The following is a 14,382-nucleotide window of genomic DNA, read 5'->3' as shown; positions in this document are numbered from 1 at the left end:
GTTGAGGGTTTGGTCCAATGGGTTGTCCAGTAACATTTTTTTCTCAACACCTGTTTGGCAAATTGTAACGGACATCTGATGTTTCTTTCTGCTCAGTATCCACTCCCCTTATTCTCAAAATAGCATCCTGGGTTTCCCCACAGGGGCCACGCCTTCCCCACGCCCAGCCTTCTGGTTCACGTGAGCTGGCCCTTTCTCGGGCTCTGAGGATGGGCACTAGATCAGGGCTGGGCAATCCTGTGCTTCATACGCTGAGGGAGTGCTTGTGTCACTGGTGGGTATGAATCCTCAGCCAGACCAAGAAAGAATCAATCCTGAGGTCTTGCTGGAATTTGAGGACAACACACTCTTCCTCCAGCAATTGCTACTCTGGGAGCCCATTGGCCTGGACCCTCTGGTGGCCACATTGCCCCACAGGGCAGAGCTGCCTGAGAGAGAGAGAGGCCAGCCCAAAGGGAGGCAGAGAGAAGAGATGGTGAGACTAGGATTCTTGGTGACGTCTACTGGCTGGCCGGATTCAGCCGTGGACTTTCCCAGTTGTGTGAGTTCATATATTTCCTTTTACAAGTTTGAGTTGAGTTACTGTCTCTCAGACCAGAAAGCATCCTGTCTAATGTAGAAACATTTGCAGAATGTCTTCGTTAAGGTCTGTGCTGAGACACAATGGAAATTTCATTTGGAATGTTCATAACACTTAATATTAGTCATGATTGGTTTTTATTATAGATATAAATGATGTAAAAGAAATTGTGCTATGCCTACATTATATGATGGGGGGGGAGAACTAAACATATGTACTAACACCATGATTAATAAATCTGAGAAACCTGCTTCTCTGGAGTCAGAAAGACCCGAGTTTGAATTCTAGCTCTGTCAATTACCTTGGACAATATCATCACTCTCAGGGGCCTCAGCTTTCTCATCTTCAATATGGTGATGATAAGAGTAGCTACGTCCTTGGGTGATTATGAAGGAGTAGCTGAAATAATAAGAATATCCAGCCTTATAACAGTCCTCCGATATAAAACCGAGGGGCAGAAAGATTATGAAATTTGTTCAAGATCAGCCAACTTGTAAGTGGCAGAGCTTGGATGTGAGCCTGGGCGGTGTAGCTCAGAGCTTTGACGCCTGGCCCCCATGTCTACTGTCTCTCGAGGCTCAGAGAAGTTGAGTAACTTGTCCAATGTCACCCCTCGTGATAGTTTACGCAGAGTGCTTCTTGTGGGATCTGAGACGTAGCAAATCCCCGCAGGTGTAAGAAGAAAGGAGGAAGAAGCATGTTAGCCATCTGCTTGCTTTCCAGGGCAGGGCAGTGTCTGCAGGAATGTGGGGTGTAGGGTGCAGGAGTGGGATTCAGGAGCCCCAGTTTCAGATTCATCTGTCATTAACCTGACATGTGACCTTAGGCAAGTCACTTACCTCCCCCGTCTTTGGTTTCTCACATGTAAATTGCGAGGCGAGGCACAGAATTATTGTTCTCCAAGGGCTCTTCCATGGGAACCATCTACCGGCCTGGGGTATGCGGCCATTTGTCACAGCAAGAATGACTGAGGCCACCTGGCCTGGGCGCAGAGGGGAATTCGATGTGAGGTGTCTGGATTAGAAGCTCTCATCTCCCTGTCCGTGAGTCTGAGGGTCGGGGACTCCACCCTCCATGCTCTACGCCAGTGGTCCCCAACCCCTGGGCTGCAGACCGGTACCAGTCCATGGGCCATTTGGTACCGGTCCACAGAAAAAGAATAAATAACTTACATTATTTCCATTTTATTTATATTTAAGTCTGCACGATGTTTTATTTTTTTAAAATGACCAGATTCCCTCTCTTACATCCATCTAAGACTCACTCTTGACGCTTGTCTCGATCACATGATACATTTTATCCGTCCCACCCTAAAGGTTGGTCCGTGAAAATATTTTCTGACATTAAACCGGTCCGTGGCCCAAAAAAGATTGGGGACCACTGCTCTACGCTGTTTCTAGCTTGGGTCCTTTCCCCCACGTTCTCCATCCTTCTCTAACCTACTGCCTTTCCAAGATCAAGGAAGAAATATGTGACCCAAACTGGCAGCCCTGAGCCAGAGCGAAGACAGCCCAGGTGGTACCCTCAGCCTCCTCGCCTCTTGACGGAGCATTCTAGAGGCTTTAACCACATCAGAAAATGCTTCCCAAATAGCCATAAACTCTCCCAGGAAAAAACAAGTGTTCTAATGAGTTAAGTGTTCTAAAGAATCAAAACCATCTGGATTAAATTTCCCCTGAAACACACTCAGGATTGACCATTAAGGACAAATGCTTGGGGACAATATGGGCTGTTGGGTGGGGTCTGACTTGGAACTTCCTCTCTGCTCCTTGAAAACAGGGCCATTCGTCCCACATGTGCGCATGCCTCAAGCCCCTGACCCCTGAACTCACCGTTTTTCACACACGAACAGGTCATCTCAGGCTGGAAGTTAATGGGAGCTTGCGGGGGAAATCCAATTAAGTCACTTTTGTTTGGGCCGCTGTTGCCGAGACTGTCTTTGGAAGGCAGTGAACTTGTTCAAGGTGGTACACAACTTTGAACAAACAAGTCAAATCTGTTCATCCACTCAAAGAACATTTATTTATTTATTTTAATATTTTGTTTATCGATTTTACAGAGGGTGGGGGCAACGAGAAGTATCAACTCATAGTTGTTTCACTTTAGTTGTTCACTGCTTGCTTGTCGTATGTGTCTTGACCAGGCAAGCCTAGGGTTCGAACTGGCAACCTTAGCATCCCAGGTCCACGCCCTATCCACTGGGCCACCGCAGGCCAGGCATTCTCAGGACATGGATTGAGCACTTGCTTTGTATCAGAAACTGCAAAGTAAAGGGAAGGAAAGAGAAATAAAACAGAGGCTCAGCTTCTCTGTCCCTGCTCCGCCCGTCAGGAGGTCACTGGCCCTGCTGCCACTTTGCAGTGGGTCTCCCTTGCTTTCCATGACCCCAAGCTCTGATCAGAAGCTTTCGGACCAGTCTGGGAGTATTTTCTCATGGCTTTGGTTCAGGTTGGAAATAGTGGATGCAGCTTATCGACTCTCACAGCCAATGAATATATCCTCCTTCCTTATCAGACCCCATCTTCTCCCACCAGACACCAACGCAGCCTCCTCACTGGTCCTCCTGTTCCTCCTCTCCCAAGCTGCCCTCCACCCAAGCACTGGCACAGTCTGCCTAGACCTCCAATATGACCATATCATTCCACTGTGCAGAGAGTCGGGGCGCCCACGTATCTACACGGTTAAATCCAAGCCCCACAGCCCTGGCCGGTTGGCTCAGCGGTAGAGCGTCGGCCTAGCGTGCGGAGGACCCGGGTTCGATTCCTGGCCAGGGCACACAGGAGAAGCGCCCATTTGCTTCTCCACCCCTCCGCCGCGCCTTCCTCTCTGTCTCTCTCTTCCCCTCCCGCAGCCAAGGCTCCATTGGAGCAGAGATGGCCCGGGCGCTGGGGATGGCTCTGTGGCCTCTGCCTCAGGCGCTAGAGTGGCTCTGGTCGCAACATGGCGACGCCCAGGATGGGCAGAGCATCGCCCCCTGGTGGGCAGAGCGTCGCCCCTGGTGGGCGTGCCAGGTGGATCCCGGTTGGGCGCATGCGGGAGTCTGTCTGACTGTCTCTCCCTGTTTCCAGCTTCAGAAAAAATGCAAAAAAAAAAAAAAAAAAAAATCCAAGCCCCACAGCATGGTAGACAAGGCCTTCCACAGGGCGTGGCCCTGATTATTCTTGAGCCTCTTTGTTCATACCTCTCTACTCCGGCCACACCGAGGTGCCTGGAGCCTCCACCACCACGCAGCCCGTGGCTTCTCACCCCTCTCCCTGTTCATGCAGAACCCTCTTCCGTTCTCTGCGGCCCCGACAGAAGCTCCCAGGTCACCTTCCTGGACTCTGCCCTACGGCTGCTGACTCTGGGGGCTGCTGAGGCTTCCACTCTGTGAAATAGAGAGTCTCGTGGTCAGAAGGTCTGAGAAGCGCCTGGCTAGAAGCAAGGTAAATGGGTTTTTCCTTGCAGGACTTCTCGGAGCCTTTACTTAGGCTAATGTGCACTGTGGCTCTCCAAGACCAAACCTCACTCGGTCACAAAATTCCATTTGTCTCAAATATTTATTATCACCTATTGTTTCTGGAAATATCGTTGAGGGAAACTGTCCTAGGCTGGAACTTGTTCTATGACCTTGAACAAACAAGTGAATTTGTTCTTTCAAAGACCGTTCACTGAGTGTGTCCAAGCGAAAGTAGTGGAGAGGCAAAGAGGAGAGTCGGGGTCCTTTCTGTGCAGAAGGCCAGGTCTTTGGGCCACACTGTCTCATTCACGATGACACTTCCACTGCTATAGCTCTCAAGGACCTAAGAGGGGCCAGTGGATATTTTTAAGCCCTTTCAGGAAATACATTAGATAACAACACAGAGCATTATTAAGAAGTGGCGAGGAAGACACTCAGCCTCCTGCCGGAGAGTGCCTTCCGGTGGCTCCAGTTTGCATGGCCTGAACTGCATTACCACAGCCTCCGGCACTGGGAGAGTCAGATGAAAACCGCCATCTCAAGTTGGTGGGGGTGGAGGGAGTGATCTCTAAGGGCCATCTATAAAAGCTTGTCAGTCTATGTCTCCCCCCCCCCCTTAAGCTTTACCTAACTCTCGATCTTCTCACAGGTCCATCTCTCAATTGCCTCCTAGCCCTCACATACATTGGACATTATAGAAATCACAAAAGGGACCATTCCCAATGGAGTGACACCCTTTGCAGGAGGTTGAGCTGAGCTGGTGGCACTTCCGATGCCTGGCCAGAGAGGCAAATCCAGGGCGGAGCCAGGTCCTTGTTTTCCTACCTGAGACCCATCGTTCCACATGGCACCACTTCGGTACTGCCCACAACTGTGGCACGCCACACCCTTTGCTAGAACTCATCCTAACAACCTGGATTCCCCTGGGAGCATGTGTTTTTGTTTTTTTTAATTATTTTATTTTTTTAGAGAGGAGAGAGAGAGGGAGAGAGAGAGACAGAGAGGAGAGAGAGACAGAGAGAGAAAGGGGGAGGAGCTGGAAGCATCAACTCCCATATGTGCCTTGACCAGGCAAGCCCAGGGTTTTGAACCGGCGACTTCAGCATTTCCAGGTCGACGCTTTATCCACTGCGCCACCACAGGTCTTGTTTTAAAGTTAAATTAATCCAGGATTCACATATGTTGCCTGAACGTGACATTGTGTAATAGTCCCCACCCAGCAATCTGTACCACTGCCCCCTTTAGAAACCCAGTCTTATTGAGGGGCATTAAAAATAAAACAAAACAAAATCCTCACTTCCCCTTAGAGGTCTAAGTCCTGGGGAGCCGGTGCAGAGGCGAGGTTGTCGCCTGTCAAGTTCAGCAATAAAAATGACTTTCTCCTTTCAGCTGCTGTTCCCCGATGTGACTCTGTGATCAGTATCAAATGCTCCGGTAGCGAGGGTTTCTGCAGAGCCTTCTCAGCTAAAATAGATTTAACCTGCCCGCTGCTCTTTGTGAGGGAACAATAGATGTAACAATACAGAGCGGCTATATTGTTCCTGCATGAATAGTCACGATTCTAGATATTTGCCGTTGGGTCCTGTAGATGACCCGCCAAGAATGTCCGGCTCCGTCTGTTGAGAAAGGTTATGCCACAGGTGAGCAGCCCAGGCTGCAGCGTGGTAATGAATGAACAGGGGCTTGCAATTAATGAAACCCTATTTCAAAATGGTAGGGAGTCACCTTTTGAAGCTGGGTCTGTTTTCACCTCTAGCCTAATTGTACGGCCGGAGGTGTCTCCTGTTTGAGTGGGTCAACTTCGGGTGTGAACTGGGGGGCTAGGGAGGGAAGGGGCAGAGGGTGACAAGCAAGGTGGCTTTAGGGGCTTACTTGGGCAAGTCTGGGGGAAATGAAACCCATATGTGTGGCTATTAGCATGTGGCTCGGAACCAGGCAAACGGCCGAGACCCAGGGCAGCTTCTGACTTTTCCATTTCCAGTCTTTCAACTGGGAAGAATCTTTATTTTTTTTTTAAGTTTTCCTTTTACAGTTGACAGTCAGTATTATTTTGTATTATTTCAGGTGTACAGCATAGTGGTTAGACAAGTATATAATTTACAAAGTGGTCTCTCCAATAACTACAGGACTCACCTGGCCCCTTACATAGTTATTAGGATATTATTAACTATGTTCCCTGTGCTGGGCTTTGATCAGCAGAGATTCCTGGTATGTGGCTGCAAATCGAGTCTTCAAGACCCCACAGCTAGTGCACAGGGGTGCTGGCAAGGAAATAACCCCACCGGCTTCAGAGCCAGTCTGTCTGAATCCCAATCACTGCACTGTCATTGGCGTACAATGTGAGCGCAGGCAGACTGCTGAACCTCTCTGAGCATCCCTGTCTCATCCGTCAAGCAGGGGCATCATCACCTCGTTGTAGGGTTCTTGCAAAGGAAATATGTAAACGACTCAGAAAACGACAATGGCAGACAGTGCTAGTTTATCAAGATCCATCCCCCCTTTCTTCCTATGAACAGAATCCCAATTTTGTTCAGGGCAGTAGAGTATCCAACCAAGAAAACCCTAATCTTCCGGTGTCCCTTGTCATCATGGTGGCTTTAGGACATAGTTCTAGACAATCAAAAATGAATATTTGCACCTGGCCTGTGGTGGCACAGTGGCTAAAGCGTCAACCTGGAGTGCTGAGATCAGCGGGTAGAAACCCTGGGCTTGCCCGGTCAAGGCACATACAAGAAGCAATCCAAGAACAGCTAAAGTGAAGCAGCTATGAGTTGATGCTTCTTGTTTCCCCCACTCTCTCTGTAAAATCAAAAAACAAAATCTTTTTTTTTTTTTTAAGAAATGGATGTATGCTGGGTAAGCCTTCCTAGAAAGCTATTGTTGTCTCAATTTAAAAAGGAGAGAGTTCACGAAGGTTTTTACCTTTTGCCCCAGCCAGAGGCGGATTTAATGGTGCACCAGGTGCGCGCCCTGGGCCCTGACTTCTGAAGGGCCCCACAAAACCCCAACTTGATACTCTTTTTCTAATGACACCAAGTTTGGTTTCATATGTGCAATTTTAACATGAAGAGTACATAATATTATTTATTTAAAAATATGGTTAACATGTATTTTTATTTTCCCTCTTTTTTTTTTAAGGGGTCCAATATTTTCTTCTGCACCTGGGGCCTTAACCGGCCTTAATCCACCCCTGCCCTCTTCTTCCTTCCTGGAATGCAGCCATAAGGCCGGGAAGTGTGGGAGCAGCCATCTTGCAACCATGAGGACAAAGTTCACAAGCTCAGGAGAGTAGGGCAGAGGACAGGGCTTAGGTGGAGGGATCAACGTAGCTCGGAACAGCTGAACCAGCCCTTGACAGCCCCTCTCAGGGCCTCCTGCCAGGTGACAACAATAAATCTTCATGCAGTTAAGCCACTGTTACTTGAACTCTCTTATGCCTCTCACGCACAGCTGATCACACTCTCTAAATGATACCCGGTGATTATTTCTTCAGGCTGGCAAAACAAGCCTTTGGAACCTTCCTAAGGTGAGGGGGAATACATTGGAAGACATTCCACCCAGTCTCTGATATTCCAGGACCTCACCACCTTCCCCTTCATCTGTCAACCCAGGTACCTCCGCTATTTACATAGGCTGCCTTGCTTATTATTAAATCAAGGCTTCTGGGGAAGTGGAGTTAAATTAAGGGAGATCAGAGGCAAAGATAGCCACGCTACTATATAAATACTCATCTGCATCATATAAGATACTGGAGTTAATCAACTCCAAGAACAAAGGCAGCGCCTGAATGAACAAAGTACCTGCGGAGCTGGCTGCAGCAACCCTCCCGAGCACAGGAAGTAAATATGGGAGCCAGCAGGCCAAAAATAATACTGGTAATAGGACTTGAAAAAGCACCATCCCTAATAAAGAAGACTCCACTGCATTCTCCTCCCCTGGAGAAACAGCCGAGAGGGTGGCGCTTATCCGGGGGGACTTAGTGGGAACTCGGAGGAAGCATCGGCATGTCTTAGCTCAGGCTGAGCTGGGGCCCTCTGACCCCATGGAAACCCAGGAGGGGCCTTCCATTGACCTCTGAAGGTCAAGCTCCTGGCCCGCAGCCCTGGGCAGTGCGGCATAGAGGCTGTTTGTGCAGGGGGATAGTGGAGTAAAATGAGTCACAAATGAGCTAATCACCATGAATGTTTTGGCTGAAACTGCCAGTCTGACATCCCTCCTAATGGCTGACAAATGTCAGGGTGACTTGTGTGCTTTTTTTGTTAATTGAATTGGTTAATTAGGTCCCAGAGGCCTGTCTGCTAATTATGAGCTACAGCCGAATATGAGCTTAAAAAAAAAGAAAAAGATGCAAGAAAGTTAAAACAAAACACCCCCCCCACACACACACACACACATACACACACACTGACTCCTTTGTGTTCTTTACAATCTGTACTGTTACCTGATGTTTAAAAAAAAAAATAGAGGGCAATAAAAACTCCCAATTCTGCTGTTTTCCATGGAGAGCATCTGCTCAATCAGAGCTTCGTTCATTAATTTTCTGCCAATTAGCAAGAAACAAAAGGTAGACAGGGAGGGGGAGGAAAAAGTCCAGACTTGCAGCCTAACGTGGTACCTTGTGAAGATGGTGTTTTCGGAAGACGCACATCGCCTCCCGTTTGGGTAAAGAGGTCCAACAGTGACTTGTTGATGTTTAAGAAAACTTTCCCAGAATTTCATAGAACAGGCCCCCGGACACAGAGCAGTCTGCACTGTCCACTAAGAAATATCCTTCCTCAAAGGTAAGTAAAGTGACTTTCAGCTCATGGGGGCCTCTAAAAATGTGGCACTGAAGGTTAAGTGTGCCCAAGAAGCATCTCCCAGCTCTCAACCACATGTTCTTGGCATTGCCTAGGGTTTTGCTTCCAATGAGAAGAGAAGATTGAAGCAAGTTGAAAGTTCCAGCTTCCTACCTTCGGTTCACTCTGCTTCTGGGAGCTGGTGAGCCCCAAACATCCAATAAGCTGGTCAGCATTGTTTGATTAGTGGGGAGGAACGAGCAGAGACAGGGAGGGAAACTGAGGCAGCAGGGAGGGAAAGGAGTGGGTCTTTGTAGGAGAATCAGATTTTTTCCAGCAGATATTTGGACAGGGATAAGCTGCCCAGAACAACACACCTTACTCTCAAGTCTTGGGCTAGCTGAGTCTGGGATTGTGGAAGCATGTGGCCAGAACTATGGGGACTTAAAGAATGTGTGTGACCAACACGGCACGCGGAGCTATCACACCTGACAGATTTAGGTAAACATGACTGACACTCCTGATTCCACAGCCCGCCCTCCTAGCTCCGCCTCCAAGTCCTGAGCCCTCCTCCCGGGTTCTCCCAACCCCAGTCTCCTCGACTGAAGTCCTGTGCATCTGCTCCTGGGGGTGATGTCGCAGGTTGTCCCCAAGCTGGCTTTTGGTCCCTGCTGTTCCCAAGGCCTCTGATCCTAAAGGTTCTAACTTGCCTGAAGACTTGGGGGAGGGGGGCATGAGCCATTCAGAGCCTCTGCCATCTGCGTGGCTTTCCTTCCACACTCCAGCTCCTCTCCTCAATCCCCTCCCCAGCCCCCTAAGGCCCCTCACAATCCAGACATCTGTACCCGACTTCCAGCTGACCGTCACTGACACATGCGTGGAAGGCCCCAAGTTAAAAGAGAAGGTGGTGTTTTACAGTGATTGTACTTGGATCTCTGAATTATTACTAGGTGTGTGCGTGCACGTGTGTGTGTACGTGTGTGTGCATGCACCAGCCAGAGTTAAAATAGCATTGACCACTGCATCTTGAGCATCTCTGATGGCATTTTAGGAAATCATGGTAAAAATCTATGGGGACAGTCATGAGGTTGCATATGCTGGGAAGGTGTGACAGTGGCCGGCAGTGTGGCTCTATGCCCTGGTGACCAACGTACACCTCCTGGCCTTGACACTTGCTAGTTGTGCAACCTTAGACCAGTTACTTCAACATCTTTGAACCTCGTGTTTTTTCAACTCCAAAATGCAAAGAACAACAGCCCCCGCCTCCTAGGGCTCTGCTGGGAGTCAATGTGGTAAGAAGTGTCAGCGGTCAGCGCAGTGCCTGCCGCGCACGCGGTCGTCGGGAAACAGTAGCTACACCTGCTTCCATCTCTTCCTCTAGTCTTTCGAAATCTCAAGTCCACAGAAACACCTGCTCCATTAGAAACTTATCGGCATCTTTGACCTGGTTGGCGTTGCCTTTGTGTAAGTAATTCTCGAATTTCTTTTACGTATCTGGTAGGTGGCTTCTGCTATTCTTTCTCAAAAGACTCAAGTTTTTATGACTCTTAGGCTAGAGAGATATGACAATTCTCTTCCGAGCTACTCTGCGCACTGCTCTCCCCTACTCGGGAAGACACACAGGAAAAGAGGCCATGCTTCATAAGGAGTGAAATGGTCTTCATCCCACCTAGCCCTAGCTACAGAGTTCCGTCCAGGAAGGACCTGCCTCATGTGCTCTCTGGGGAACATGGAGTGATTTAAGTCCCAGTTTTCAGAGCAGGGAGCTTGGGGTCTCTTCGGCTGTCCCCATTCCTTTCTGTTAGAGAAGCCCTACAGTTGTCCCAATATTTTTTGTTTGTCTCATCATCAACTGAAAGGGGAAAAAAATTGACTACCCTGGAAGGCAGGGTGACTTAAATGTGGGAGGGGACCCTTGGGACACGATCTTTTAGTTGTCAGAAGAGGGAAGTCCCAGGGGAACAGGGATGAGTTTATCACCCTTCTGGAAGGCAGGTTTCCATTGCTCATTTGCAGTTGGGGGATGCGCTAATCCCAGCCCACCCAGCAGCAAGCTAATACTGTGTACTCAGTAAGCACCTGGGGCCTCTTAGCACGTTGACAAATGCTAACTATGTATATGTGGCTGGGGGCGGGGAGGGGTGCTCTGAAGGCAGAAGACGTAGAAACACTATTTCTCAGTCACCTGGAACACGGGCTCTGGGACTCCACCCTTTGGACGCTGGAGCCCCACATGGGAACTTTAGAAAATGAAGTTCTGAATTAACCAAGCTGCTCCCCACAGGTTACATTACAGAATACAGAGAGGGCAGGGAGGGGGACGTGTAAATGACAATAACACAAAACCAAAAACCACAGAGGGTCCTGGTGACCATGGCCCTCCAGAGGCCCTTGCTGAGGGAAGTCAGCCATGTTCTCGTGTTCTGACGCCCGTGCAGCGCGCCATTCCCAAACGGGGTGCCTTTCGAACCCTGGCTTGAAATTAAATGGCTAAACGTGCTTCCTGCAGATTTGCAAATATAGTGCAAAAAGGAAAGGAGGTTTACATCTCTCCACAGAAGAGAGGAAGCAAAAATTAGGGCAGGAGAACTAACAATGCCCCGAGCACCTAAAGTATCATGGTCCATGGATTGTACAGTATTTTCATTTATTTCTCAGAGAATCTTGAGAGGTTCACGTTAGGAATCAGATTTCAAAGCTGAGGGAACCAGAGCTCAGGGAGGAAATGAAGTGTTCCAAATTCACTCAGCTAAGCAGTGGCAGACCTGGGAATTGTAATGATGATAAAATAATCATTTAATTGAAAGAGCCAACAGAATTATTAATATGCATTCAGTGTTTCTTAGGCCCAGATACAAGGCTGCAACACCCTTTAAGGTTTAATCCTATTTTGTCCTCAACACAACTTCCCGGGTTGGTACCACAATTAAACCCATTCATCAAATGGATAAATTGAGGATTAGAGAGACTGTAAATCCATTCATCAAATGGATAAATTGAGGATTAGAGAGATTGTCTGAACAATGGAGGGCACCCAGCCAGAAAGAGGCAGAACTATAGTTTAAACCTAGGTCTGTCTGACCCTGTAAAACATTGCACAACACAGCTGACTCTTCGCAGCTTACAAATAAACTTTTGCACATGTTATCCCATTTAGCCATTGAGACTGGTATTTTCTACCCTGAGAAAGGAAGGCCAAGAGATATTTTTGACTTGTCCCCAAGTCATACAGCTTTCAAATGTGGGAGCCTGGCAGAAAACTGACTCCAGGTCTAGTACCTCAGAAGAACCATAGCCCTGTGCATCTGCTGGGGAAAAGATATTCTTCCAAAATGGTGACTTTCAGCCCTGGTCAGGTAACTCAGTTGGTTACAGCATCGTCCTGATATGCCAAGGTTGTGGGTTCGATCCCTAGTCAGGACACACACAAGAATCAACCAACGAATAAGTGAAACAACAAATTAGTGTTTTTCTCTCTCTCTCTAAAATCAATCATTTATTTTTTTTTAACAGTGACTTTCTCCTTGGCTGTCACAGAAAGCTACTTCAGTCACCAGATCAACCCCACGGGGGATCACTGAATGACTCAGAATGGGAAAGGAGATGGTCACACTGGAAGGCAAAGACCAGTGGCCCGGAGCCCCAGCCAGCTGTGGCCCCCTCCCCCAGACCGCGCAGAAAGGCCTGGCCCTCGCCTGTCTGTGGGATATTGACCTGGTTGTATTGACGTGACACCTGCCGAGTTGCCTTTGCTTATTGATAACCAATGGCAGTGCCTAAAGTTCAAACACGGCTGGGTGGCTTTCATGTTTGTCAACAGTATTGATGTGCATAAGTCATGGACCCATCAAACTGCAGGATTACACAAGGACAGAGGCAGAACATTGGGGGGATTAAATCCGGAAGCAGCTAATTAAAATCAGAGCTGGGACCCGAAGCTGTAAATCGTGGCCAATTAATCTCAATGCCTTCCACTCCTGGATACCCCAGTACCCCCACTCAGGCTTCCCCAAGCTGTGGGCCAGTAGCGCTGCCTCCTTCCTAGGGTAAGAGCGGTCCAGGGCCGCCCTGGCTCACCCACACTGAGCCTCCCTGGCCAGCAGCCCCCCAGCCAGCTCTGGAGAAGCAGCGCCGAGAAGACCGGGTGGTCTGGGAGCAGACAGGCCCCTGACATCACCACGCTGACCCAGGACATTCCCATGCAGCCTAGAAAACAAATGTGTGTTTAAAAAAAAAATCACTGACAAGAAATGTGGACATAGTGTCACTTCCTCTTCGACTCCAGGAGGATCCATTTCGAGGACAAGGCTGGACTTAGAGAGGGAGGAGAGCGCAACGTTCCTGGACCTCATTACTTGTTAATTTTTTGAAAAAAAGTGTTTTTGCATTATGATGGCTCAACTTCAAGAGGGCCACGTTGAAATGTCCCTGACCCAAAACAGGGCAAAGGTCCCGCTTCACTGCCAGGGCAACGTAGGTGAGTGAGGGCAGCAGTCAGGATAACAACCCCTTCCCCAGCTGGTGTCCCTGGGGAGACATCCTGAGTGCTCTAACAATAGGGAAGTAACTCACGCTCGTTGGTGCCGAAGTTCTTCCTTGTTACCATCCTCAGTGCGGCTTCCTTCGAAGCCAGTAAAAATAATGGACATTTATTTATTCAGGGCTCACGGTGTGCCAAACACAATCTTAAGCGCTTCGCATGCATGAGCTCACTTAGTTTTCAGAAACTTCCCAAGAGAGGGAGCTGAGGAAGAAGTAGATGATGTTATGGCCACAAAACAAATTTGTTTTTCCAGGCAATCTCAGAGGCAGGGCAAACGATGTTAGTTCTACTTTTGAGATGAAGAACAGAAGCTGAAGGGGCACGATGATTTGCCTCACAGTCCGAGGTGGACACCTAGCAGAGAGCCCTCCTCACGAGACCTAGGATGCCCTTCCTTCCAAGAGTTGGGGTGGTCCCCAGACACCCTGTACCGTTACCATTTCCGCCCATGGTCGGCCATCGCCCCACATGCTTCCAGAAGAAATTTTTATTGGACTTGGTGAGGATAAGATCCTCTCCAGTATTAAGCTGTCATGAAGAATGAAATCAAGTCATTGAAATGGCAAAATGCTATAAAAATATATGGGGCTATTATTCTGATTAGAGGGGCTTTTCCTCAGGACGGACCCCAGGCCGCTTTCTCTTCTTACCTGCTCCCAATGAAGGTACCCTTTCCGGCTTGAGTGGCAGGGAGCTGCATTCCTGTAACGGCACCTAGGATTTCTGGGAGCGAGAAGGAGTAAGGCCGAGAGCAGGCGTGAGTGAGTGGTATCATGTTCCTGGTTTTCGGTTCGTTCCAGGACTGGAATGCTTAACTCATGTGGTTTTTCAAGATTAATCATAAGTTACAACAAGCTGCTCCCCCTTGAGGTATTTCATTTGCATCATTTTCTCTCCCAGAGGGTGGAAGGAAGAAAAAATATCCGCTCCACAGCTTTGGAAATTAGCTGCTTGTCACTCACTCGCTTGGAGTGGGATTTGGGTCTAATGGCCTTCACGCCACAGCCCTGGACCGGCTCCCCATTAAGCAAGAGACGTGCGG

At 48.7% G+C, this 14,382-nt stretch overlaps 1 long non-coding RNA gene across 1 annotated transcript; it reads right to left on the bottom strand.

Annotated features, from left to right (window-relative positions):
* Nucleotides 1-2,590: 2,590 nt before the first annotated feature.
* LOC136310921 (uncharacterized) lies at nucleotides 2,591-14,130 on the bottom strand. Its single transcript, XR_010726631.1, has 3 exons — nucleotides 13,991-14,130; nucleotides 3,762-3,947; nucleotides 2,591-2,840 (listed from the first exon to the last, which is right to left on the bottom strand). It is a non-coding gene; the product is annotated as an uncharacterized lncRNA (long non-coding RNA).
* Between the last annotated feature and the right edge of the window lie 252 nt (nucleotides 14,131-14,382).

Source organism: Saccopteryx bilineata, chromosome 7 (genome assembly GCF_036850765.1).
Source record: "Saccopteryx bilineata isolate mSacBil1 chromosome 7, mSacBil1_pri_phased_curated, whole genome shotgun sequence".
Lineage (NCBI taxonomy): Eukaryota > Metazoa > Chordata > Mammalia > Chiroptera > Emballonuridae > Saccopteryx > Saccopteryx bilineata.
The sequence above is the reverse complement of the archived record's forward strand: the minus strand, read 5'-3'. Positions and strand labels throughout refer to the sequence as shown.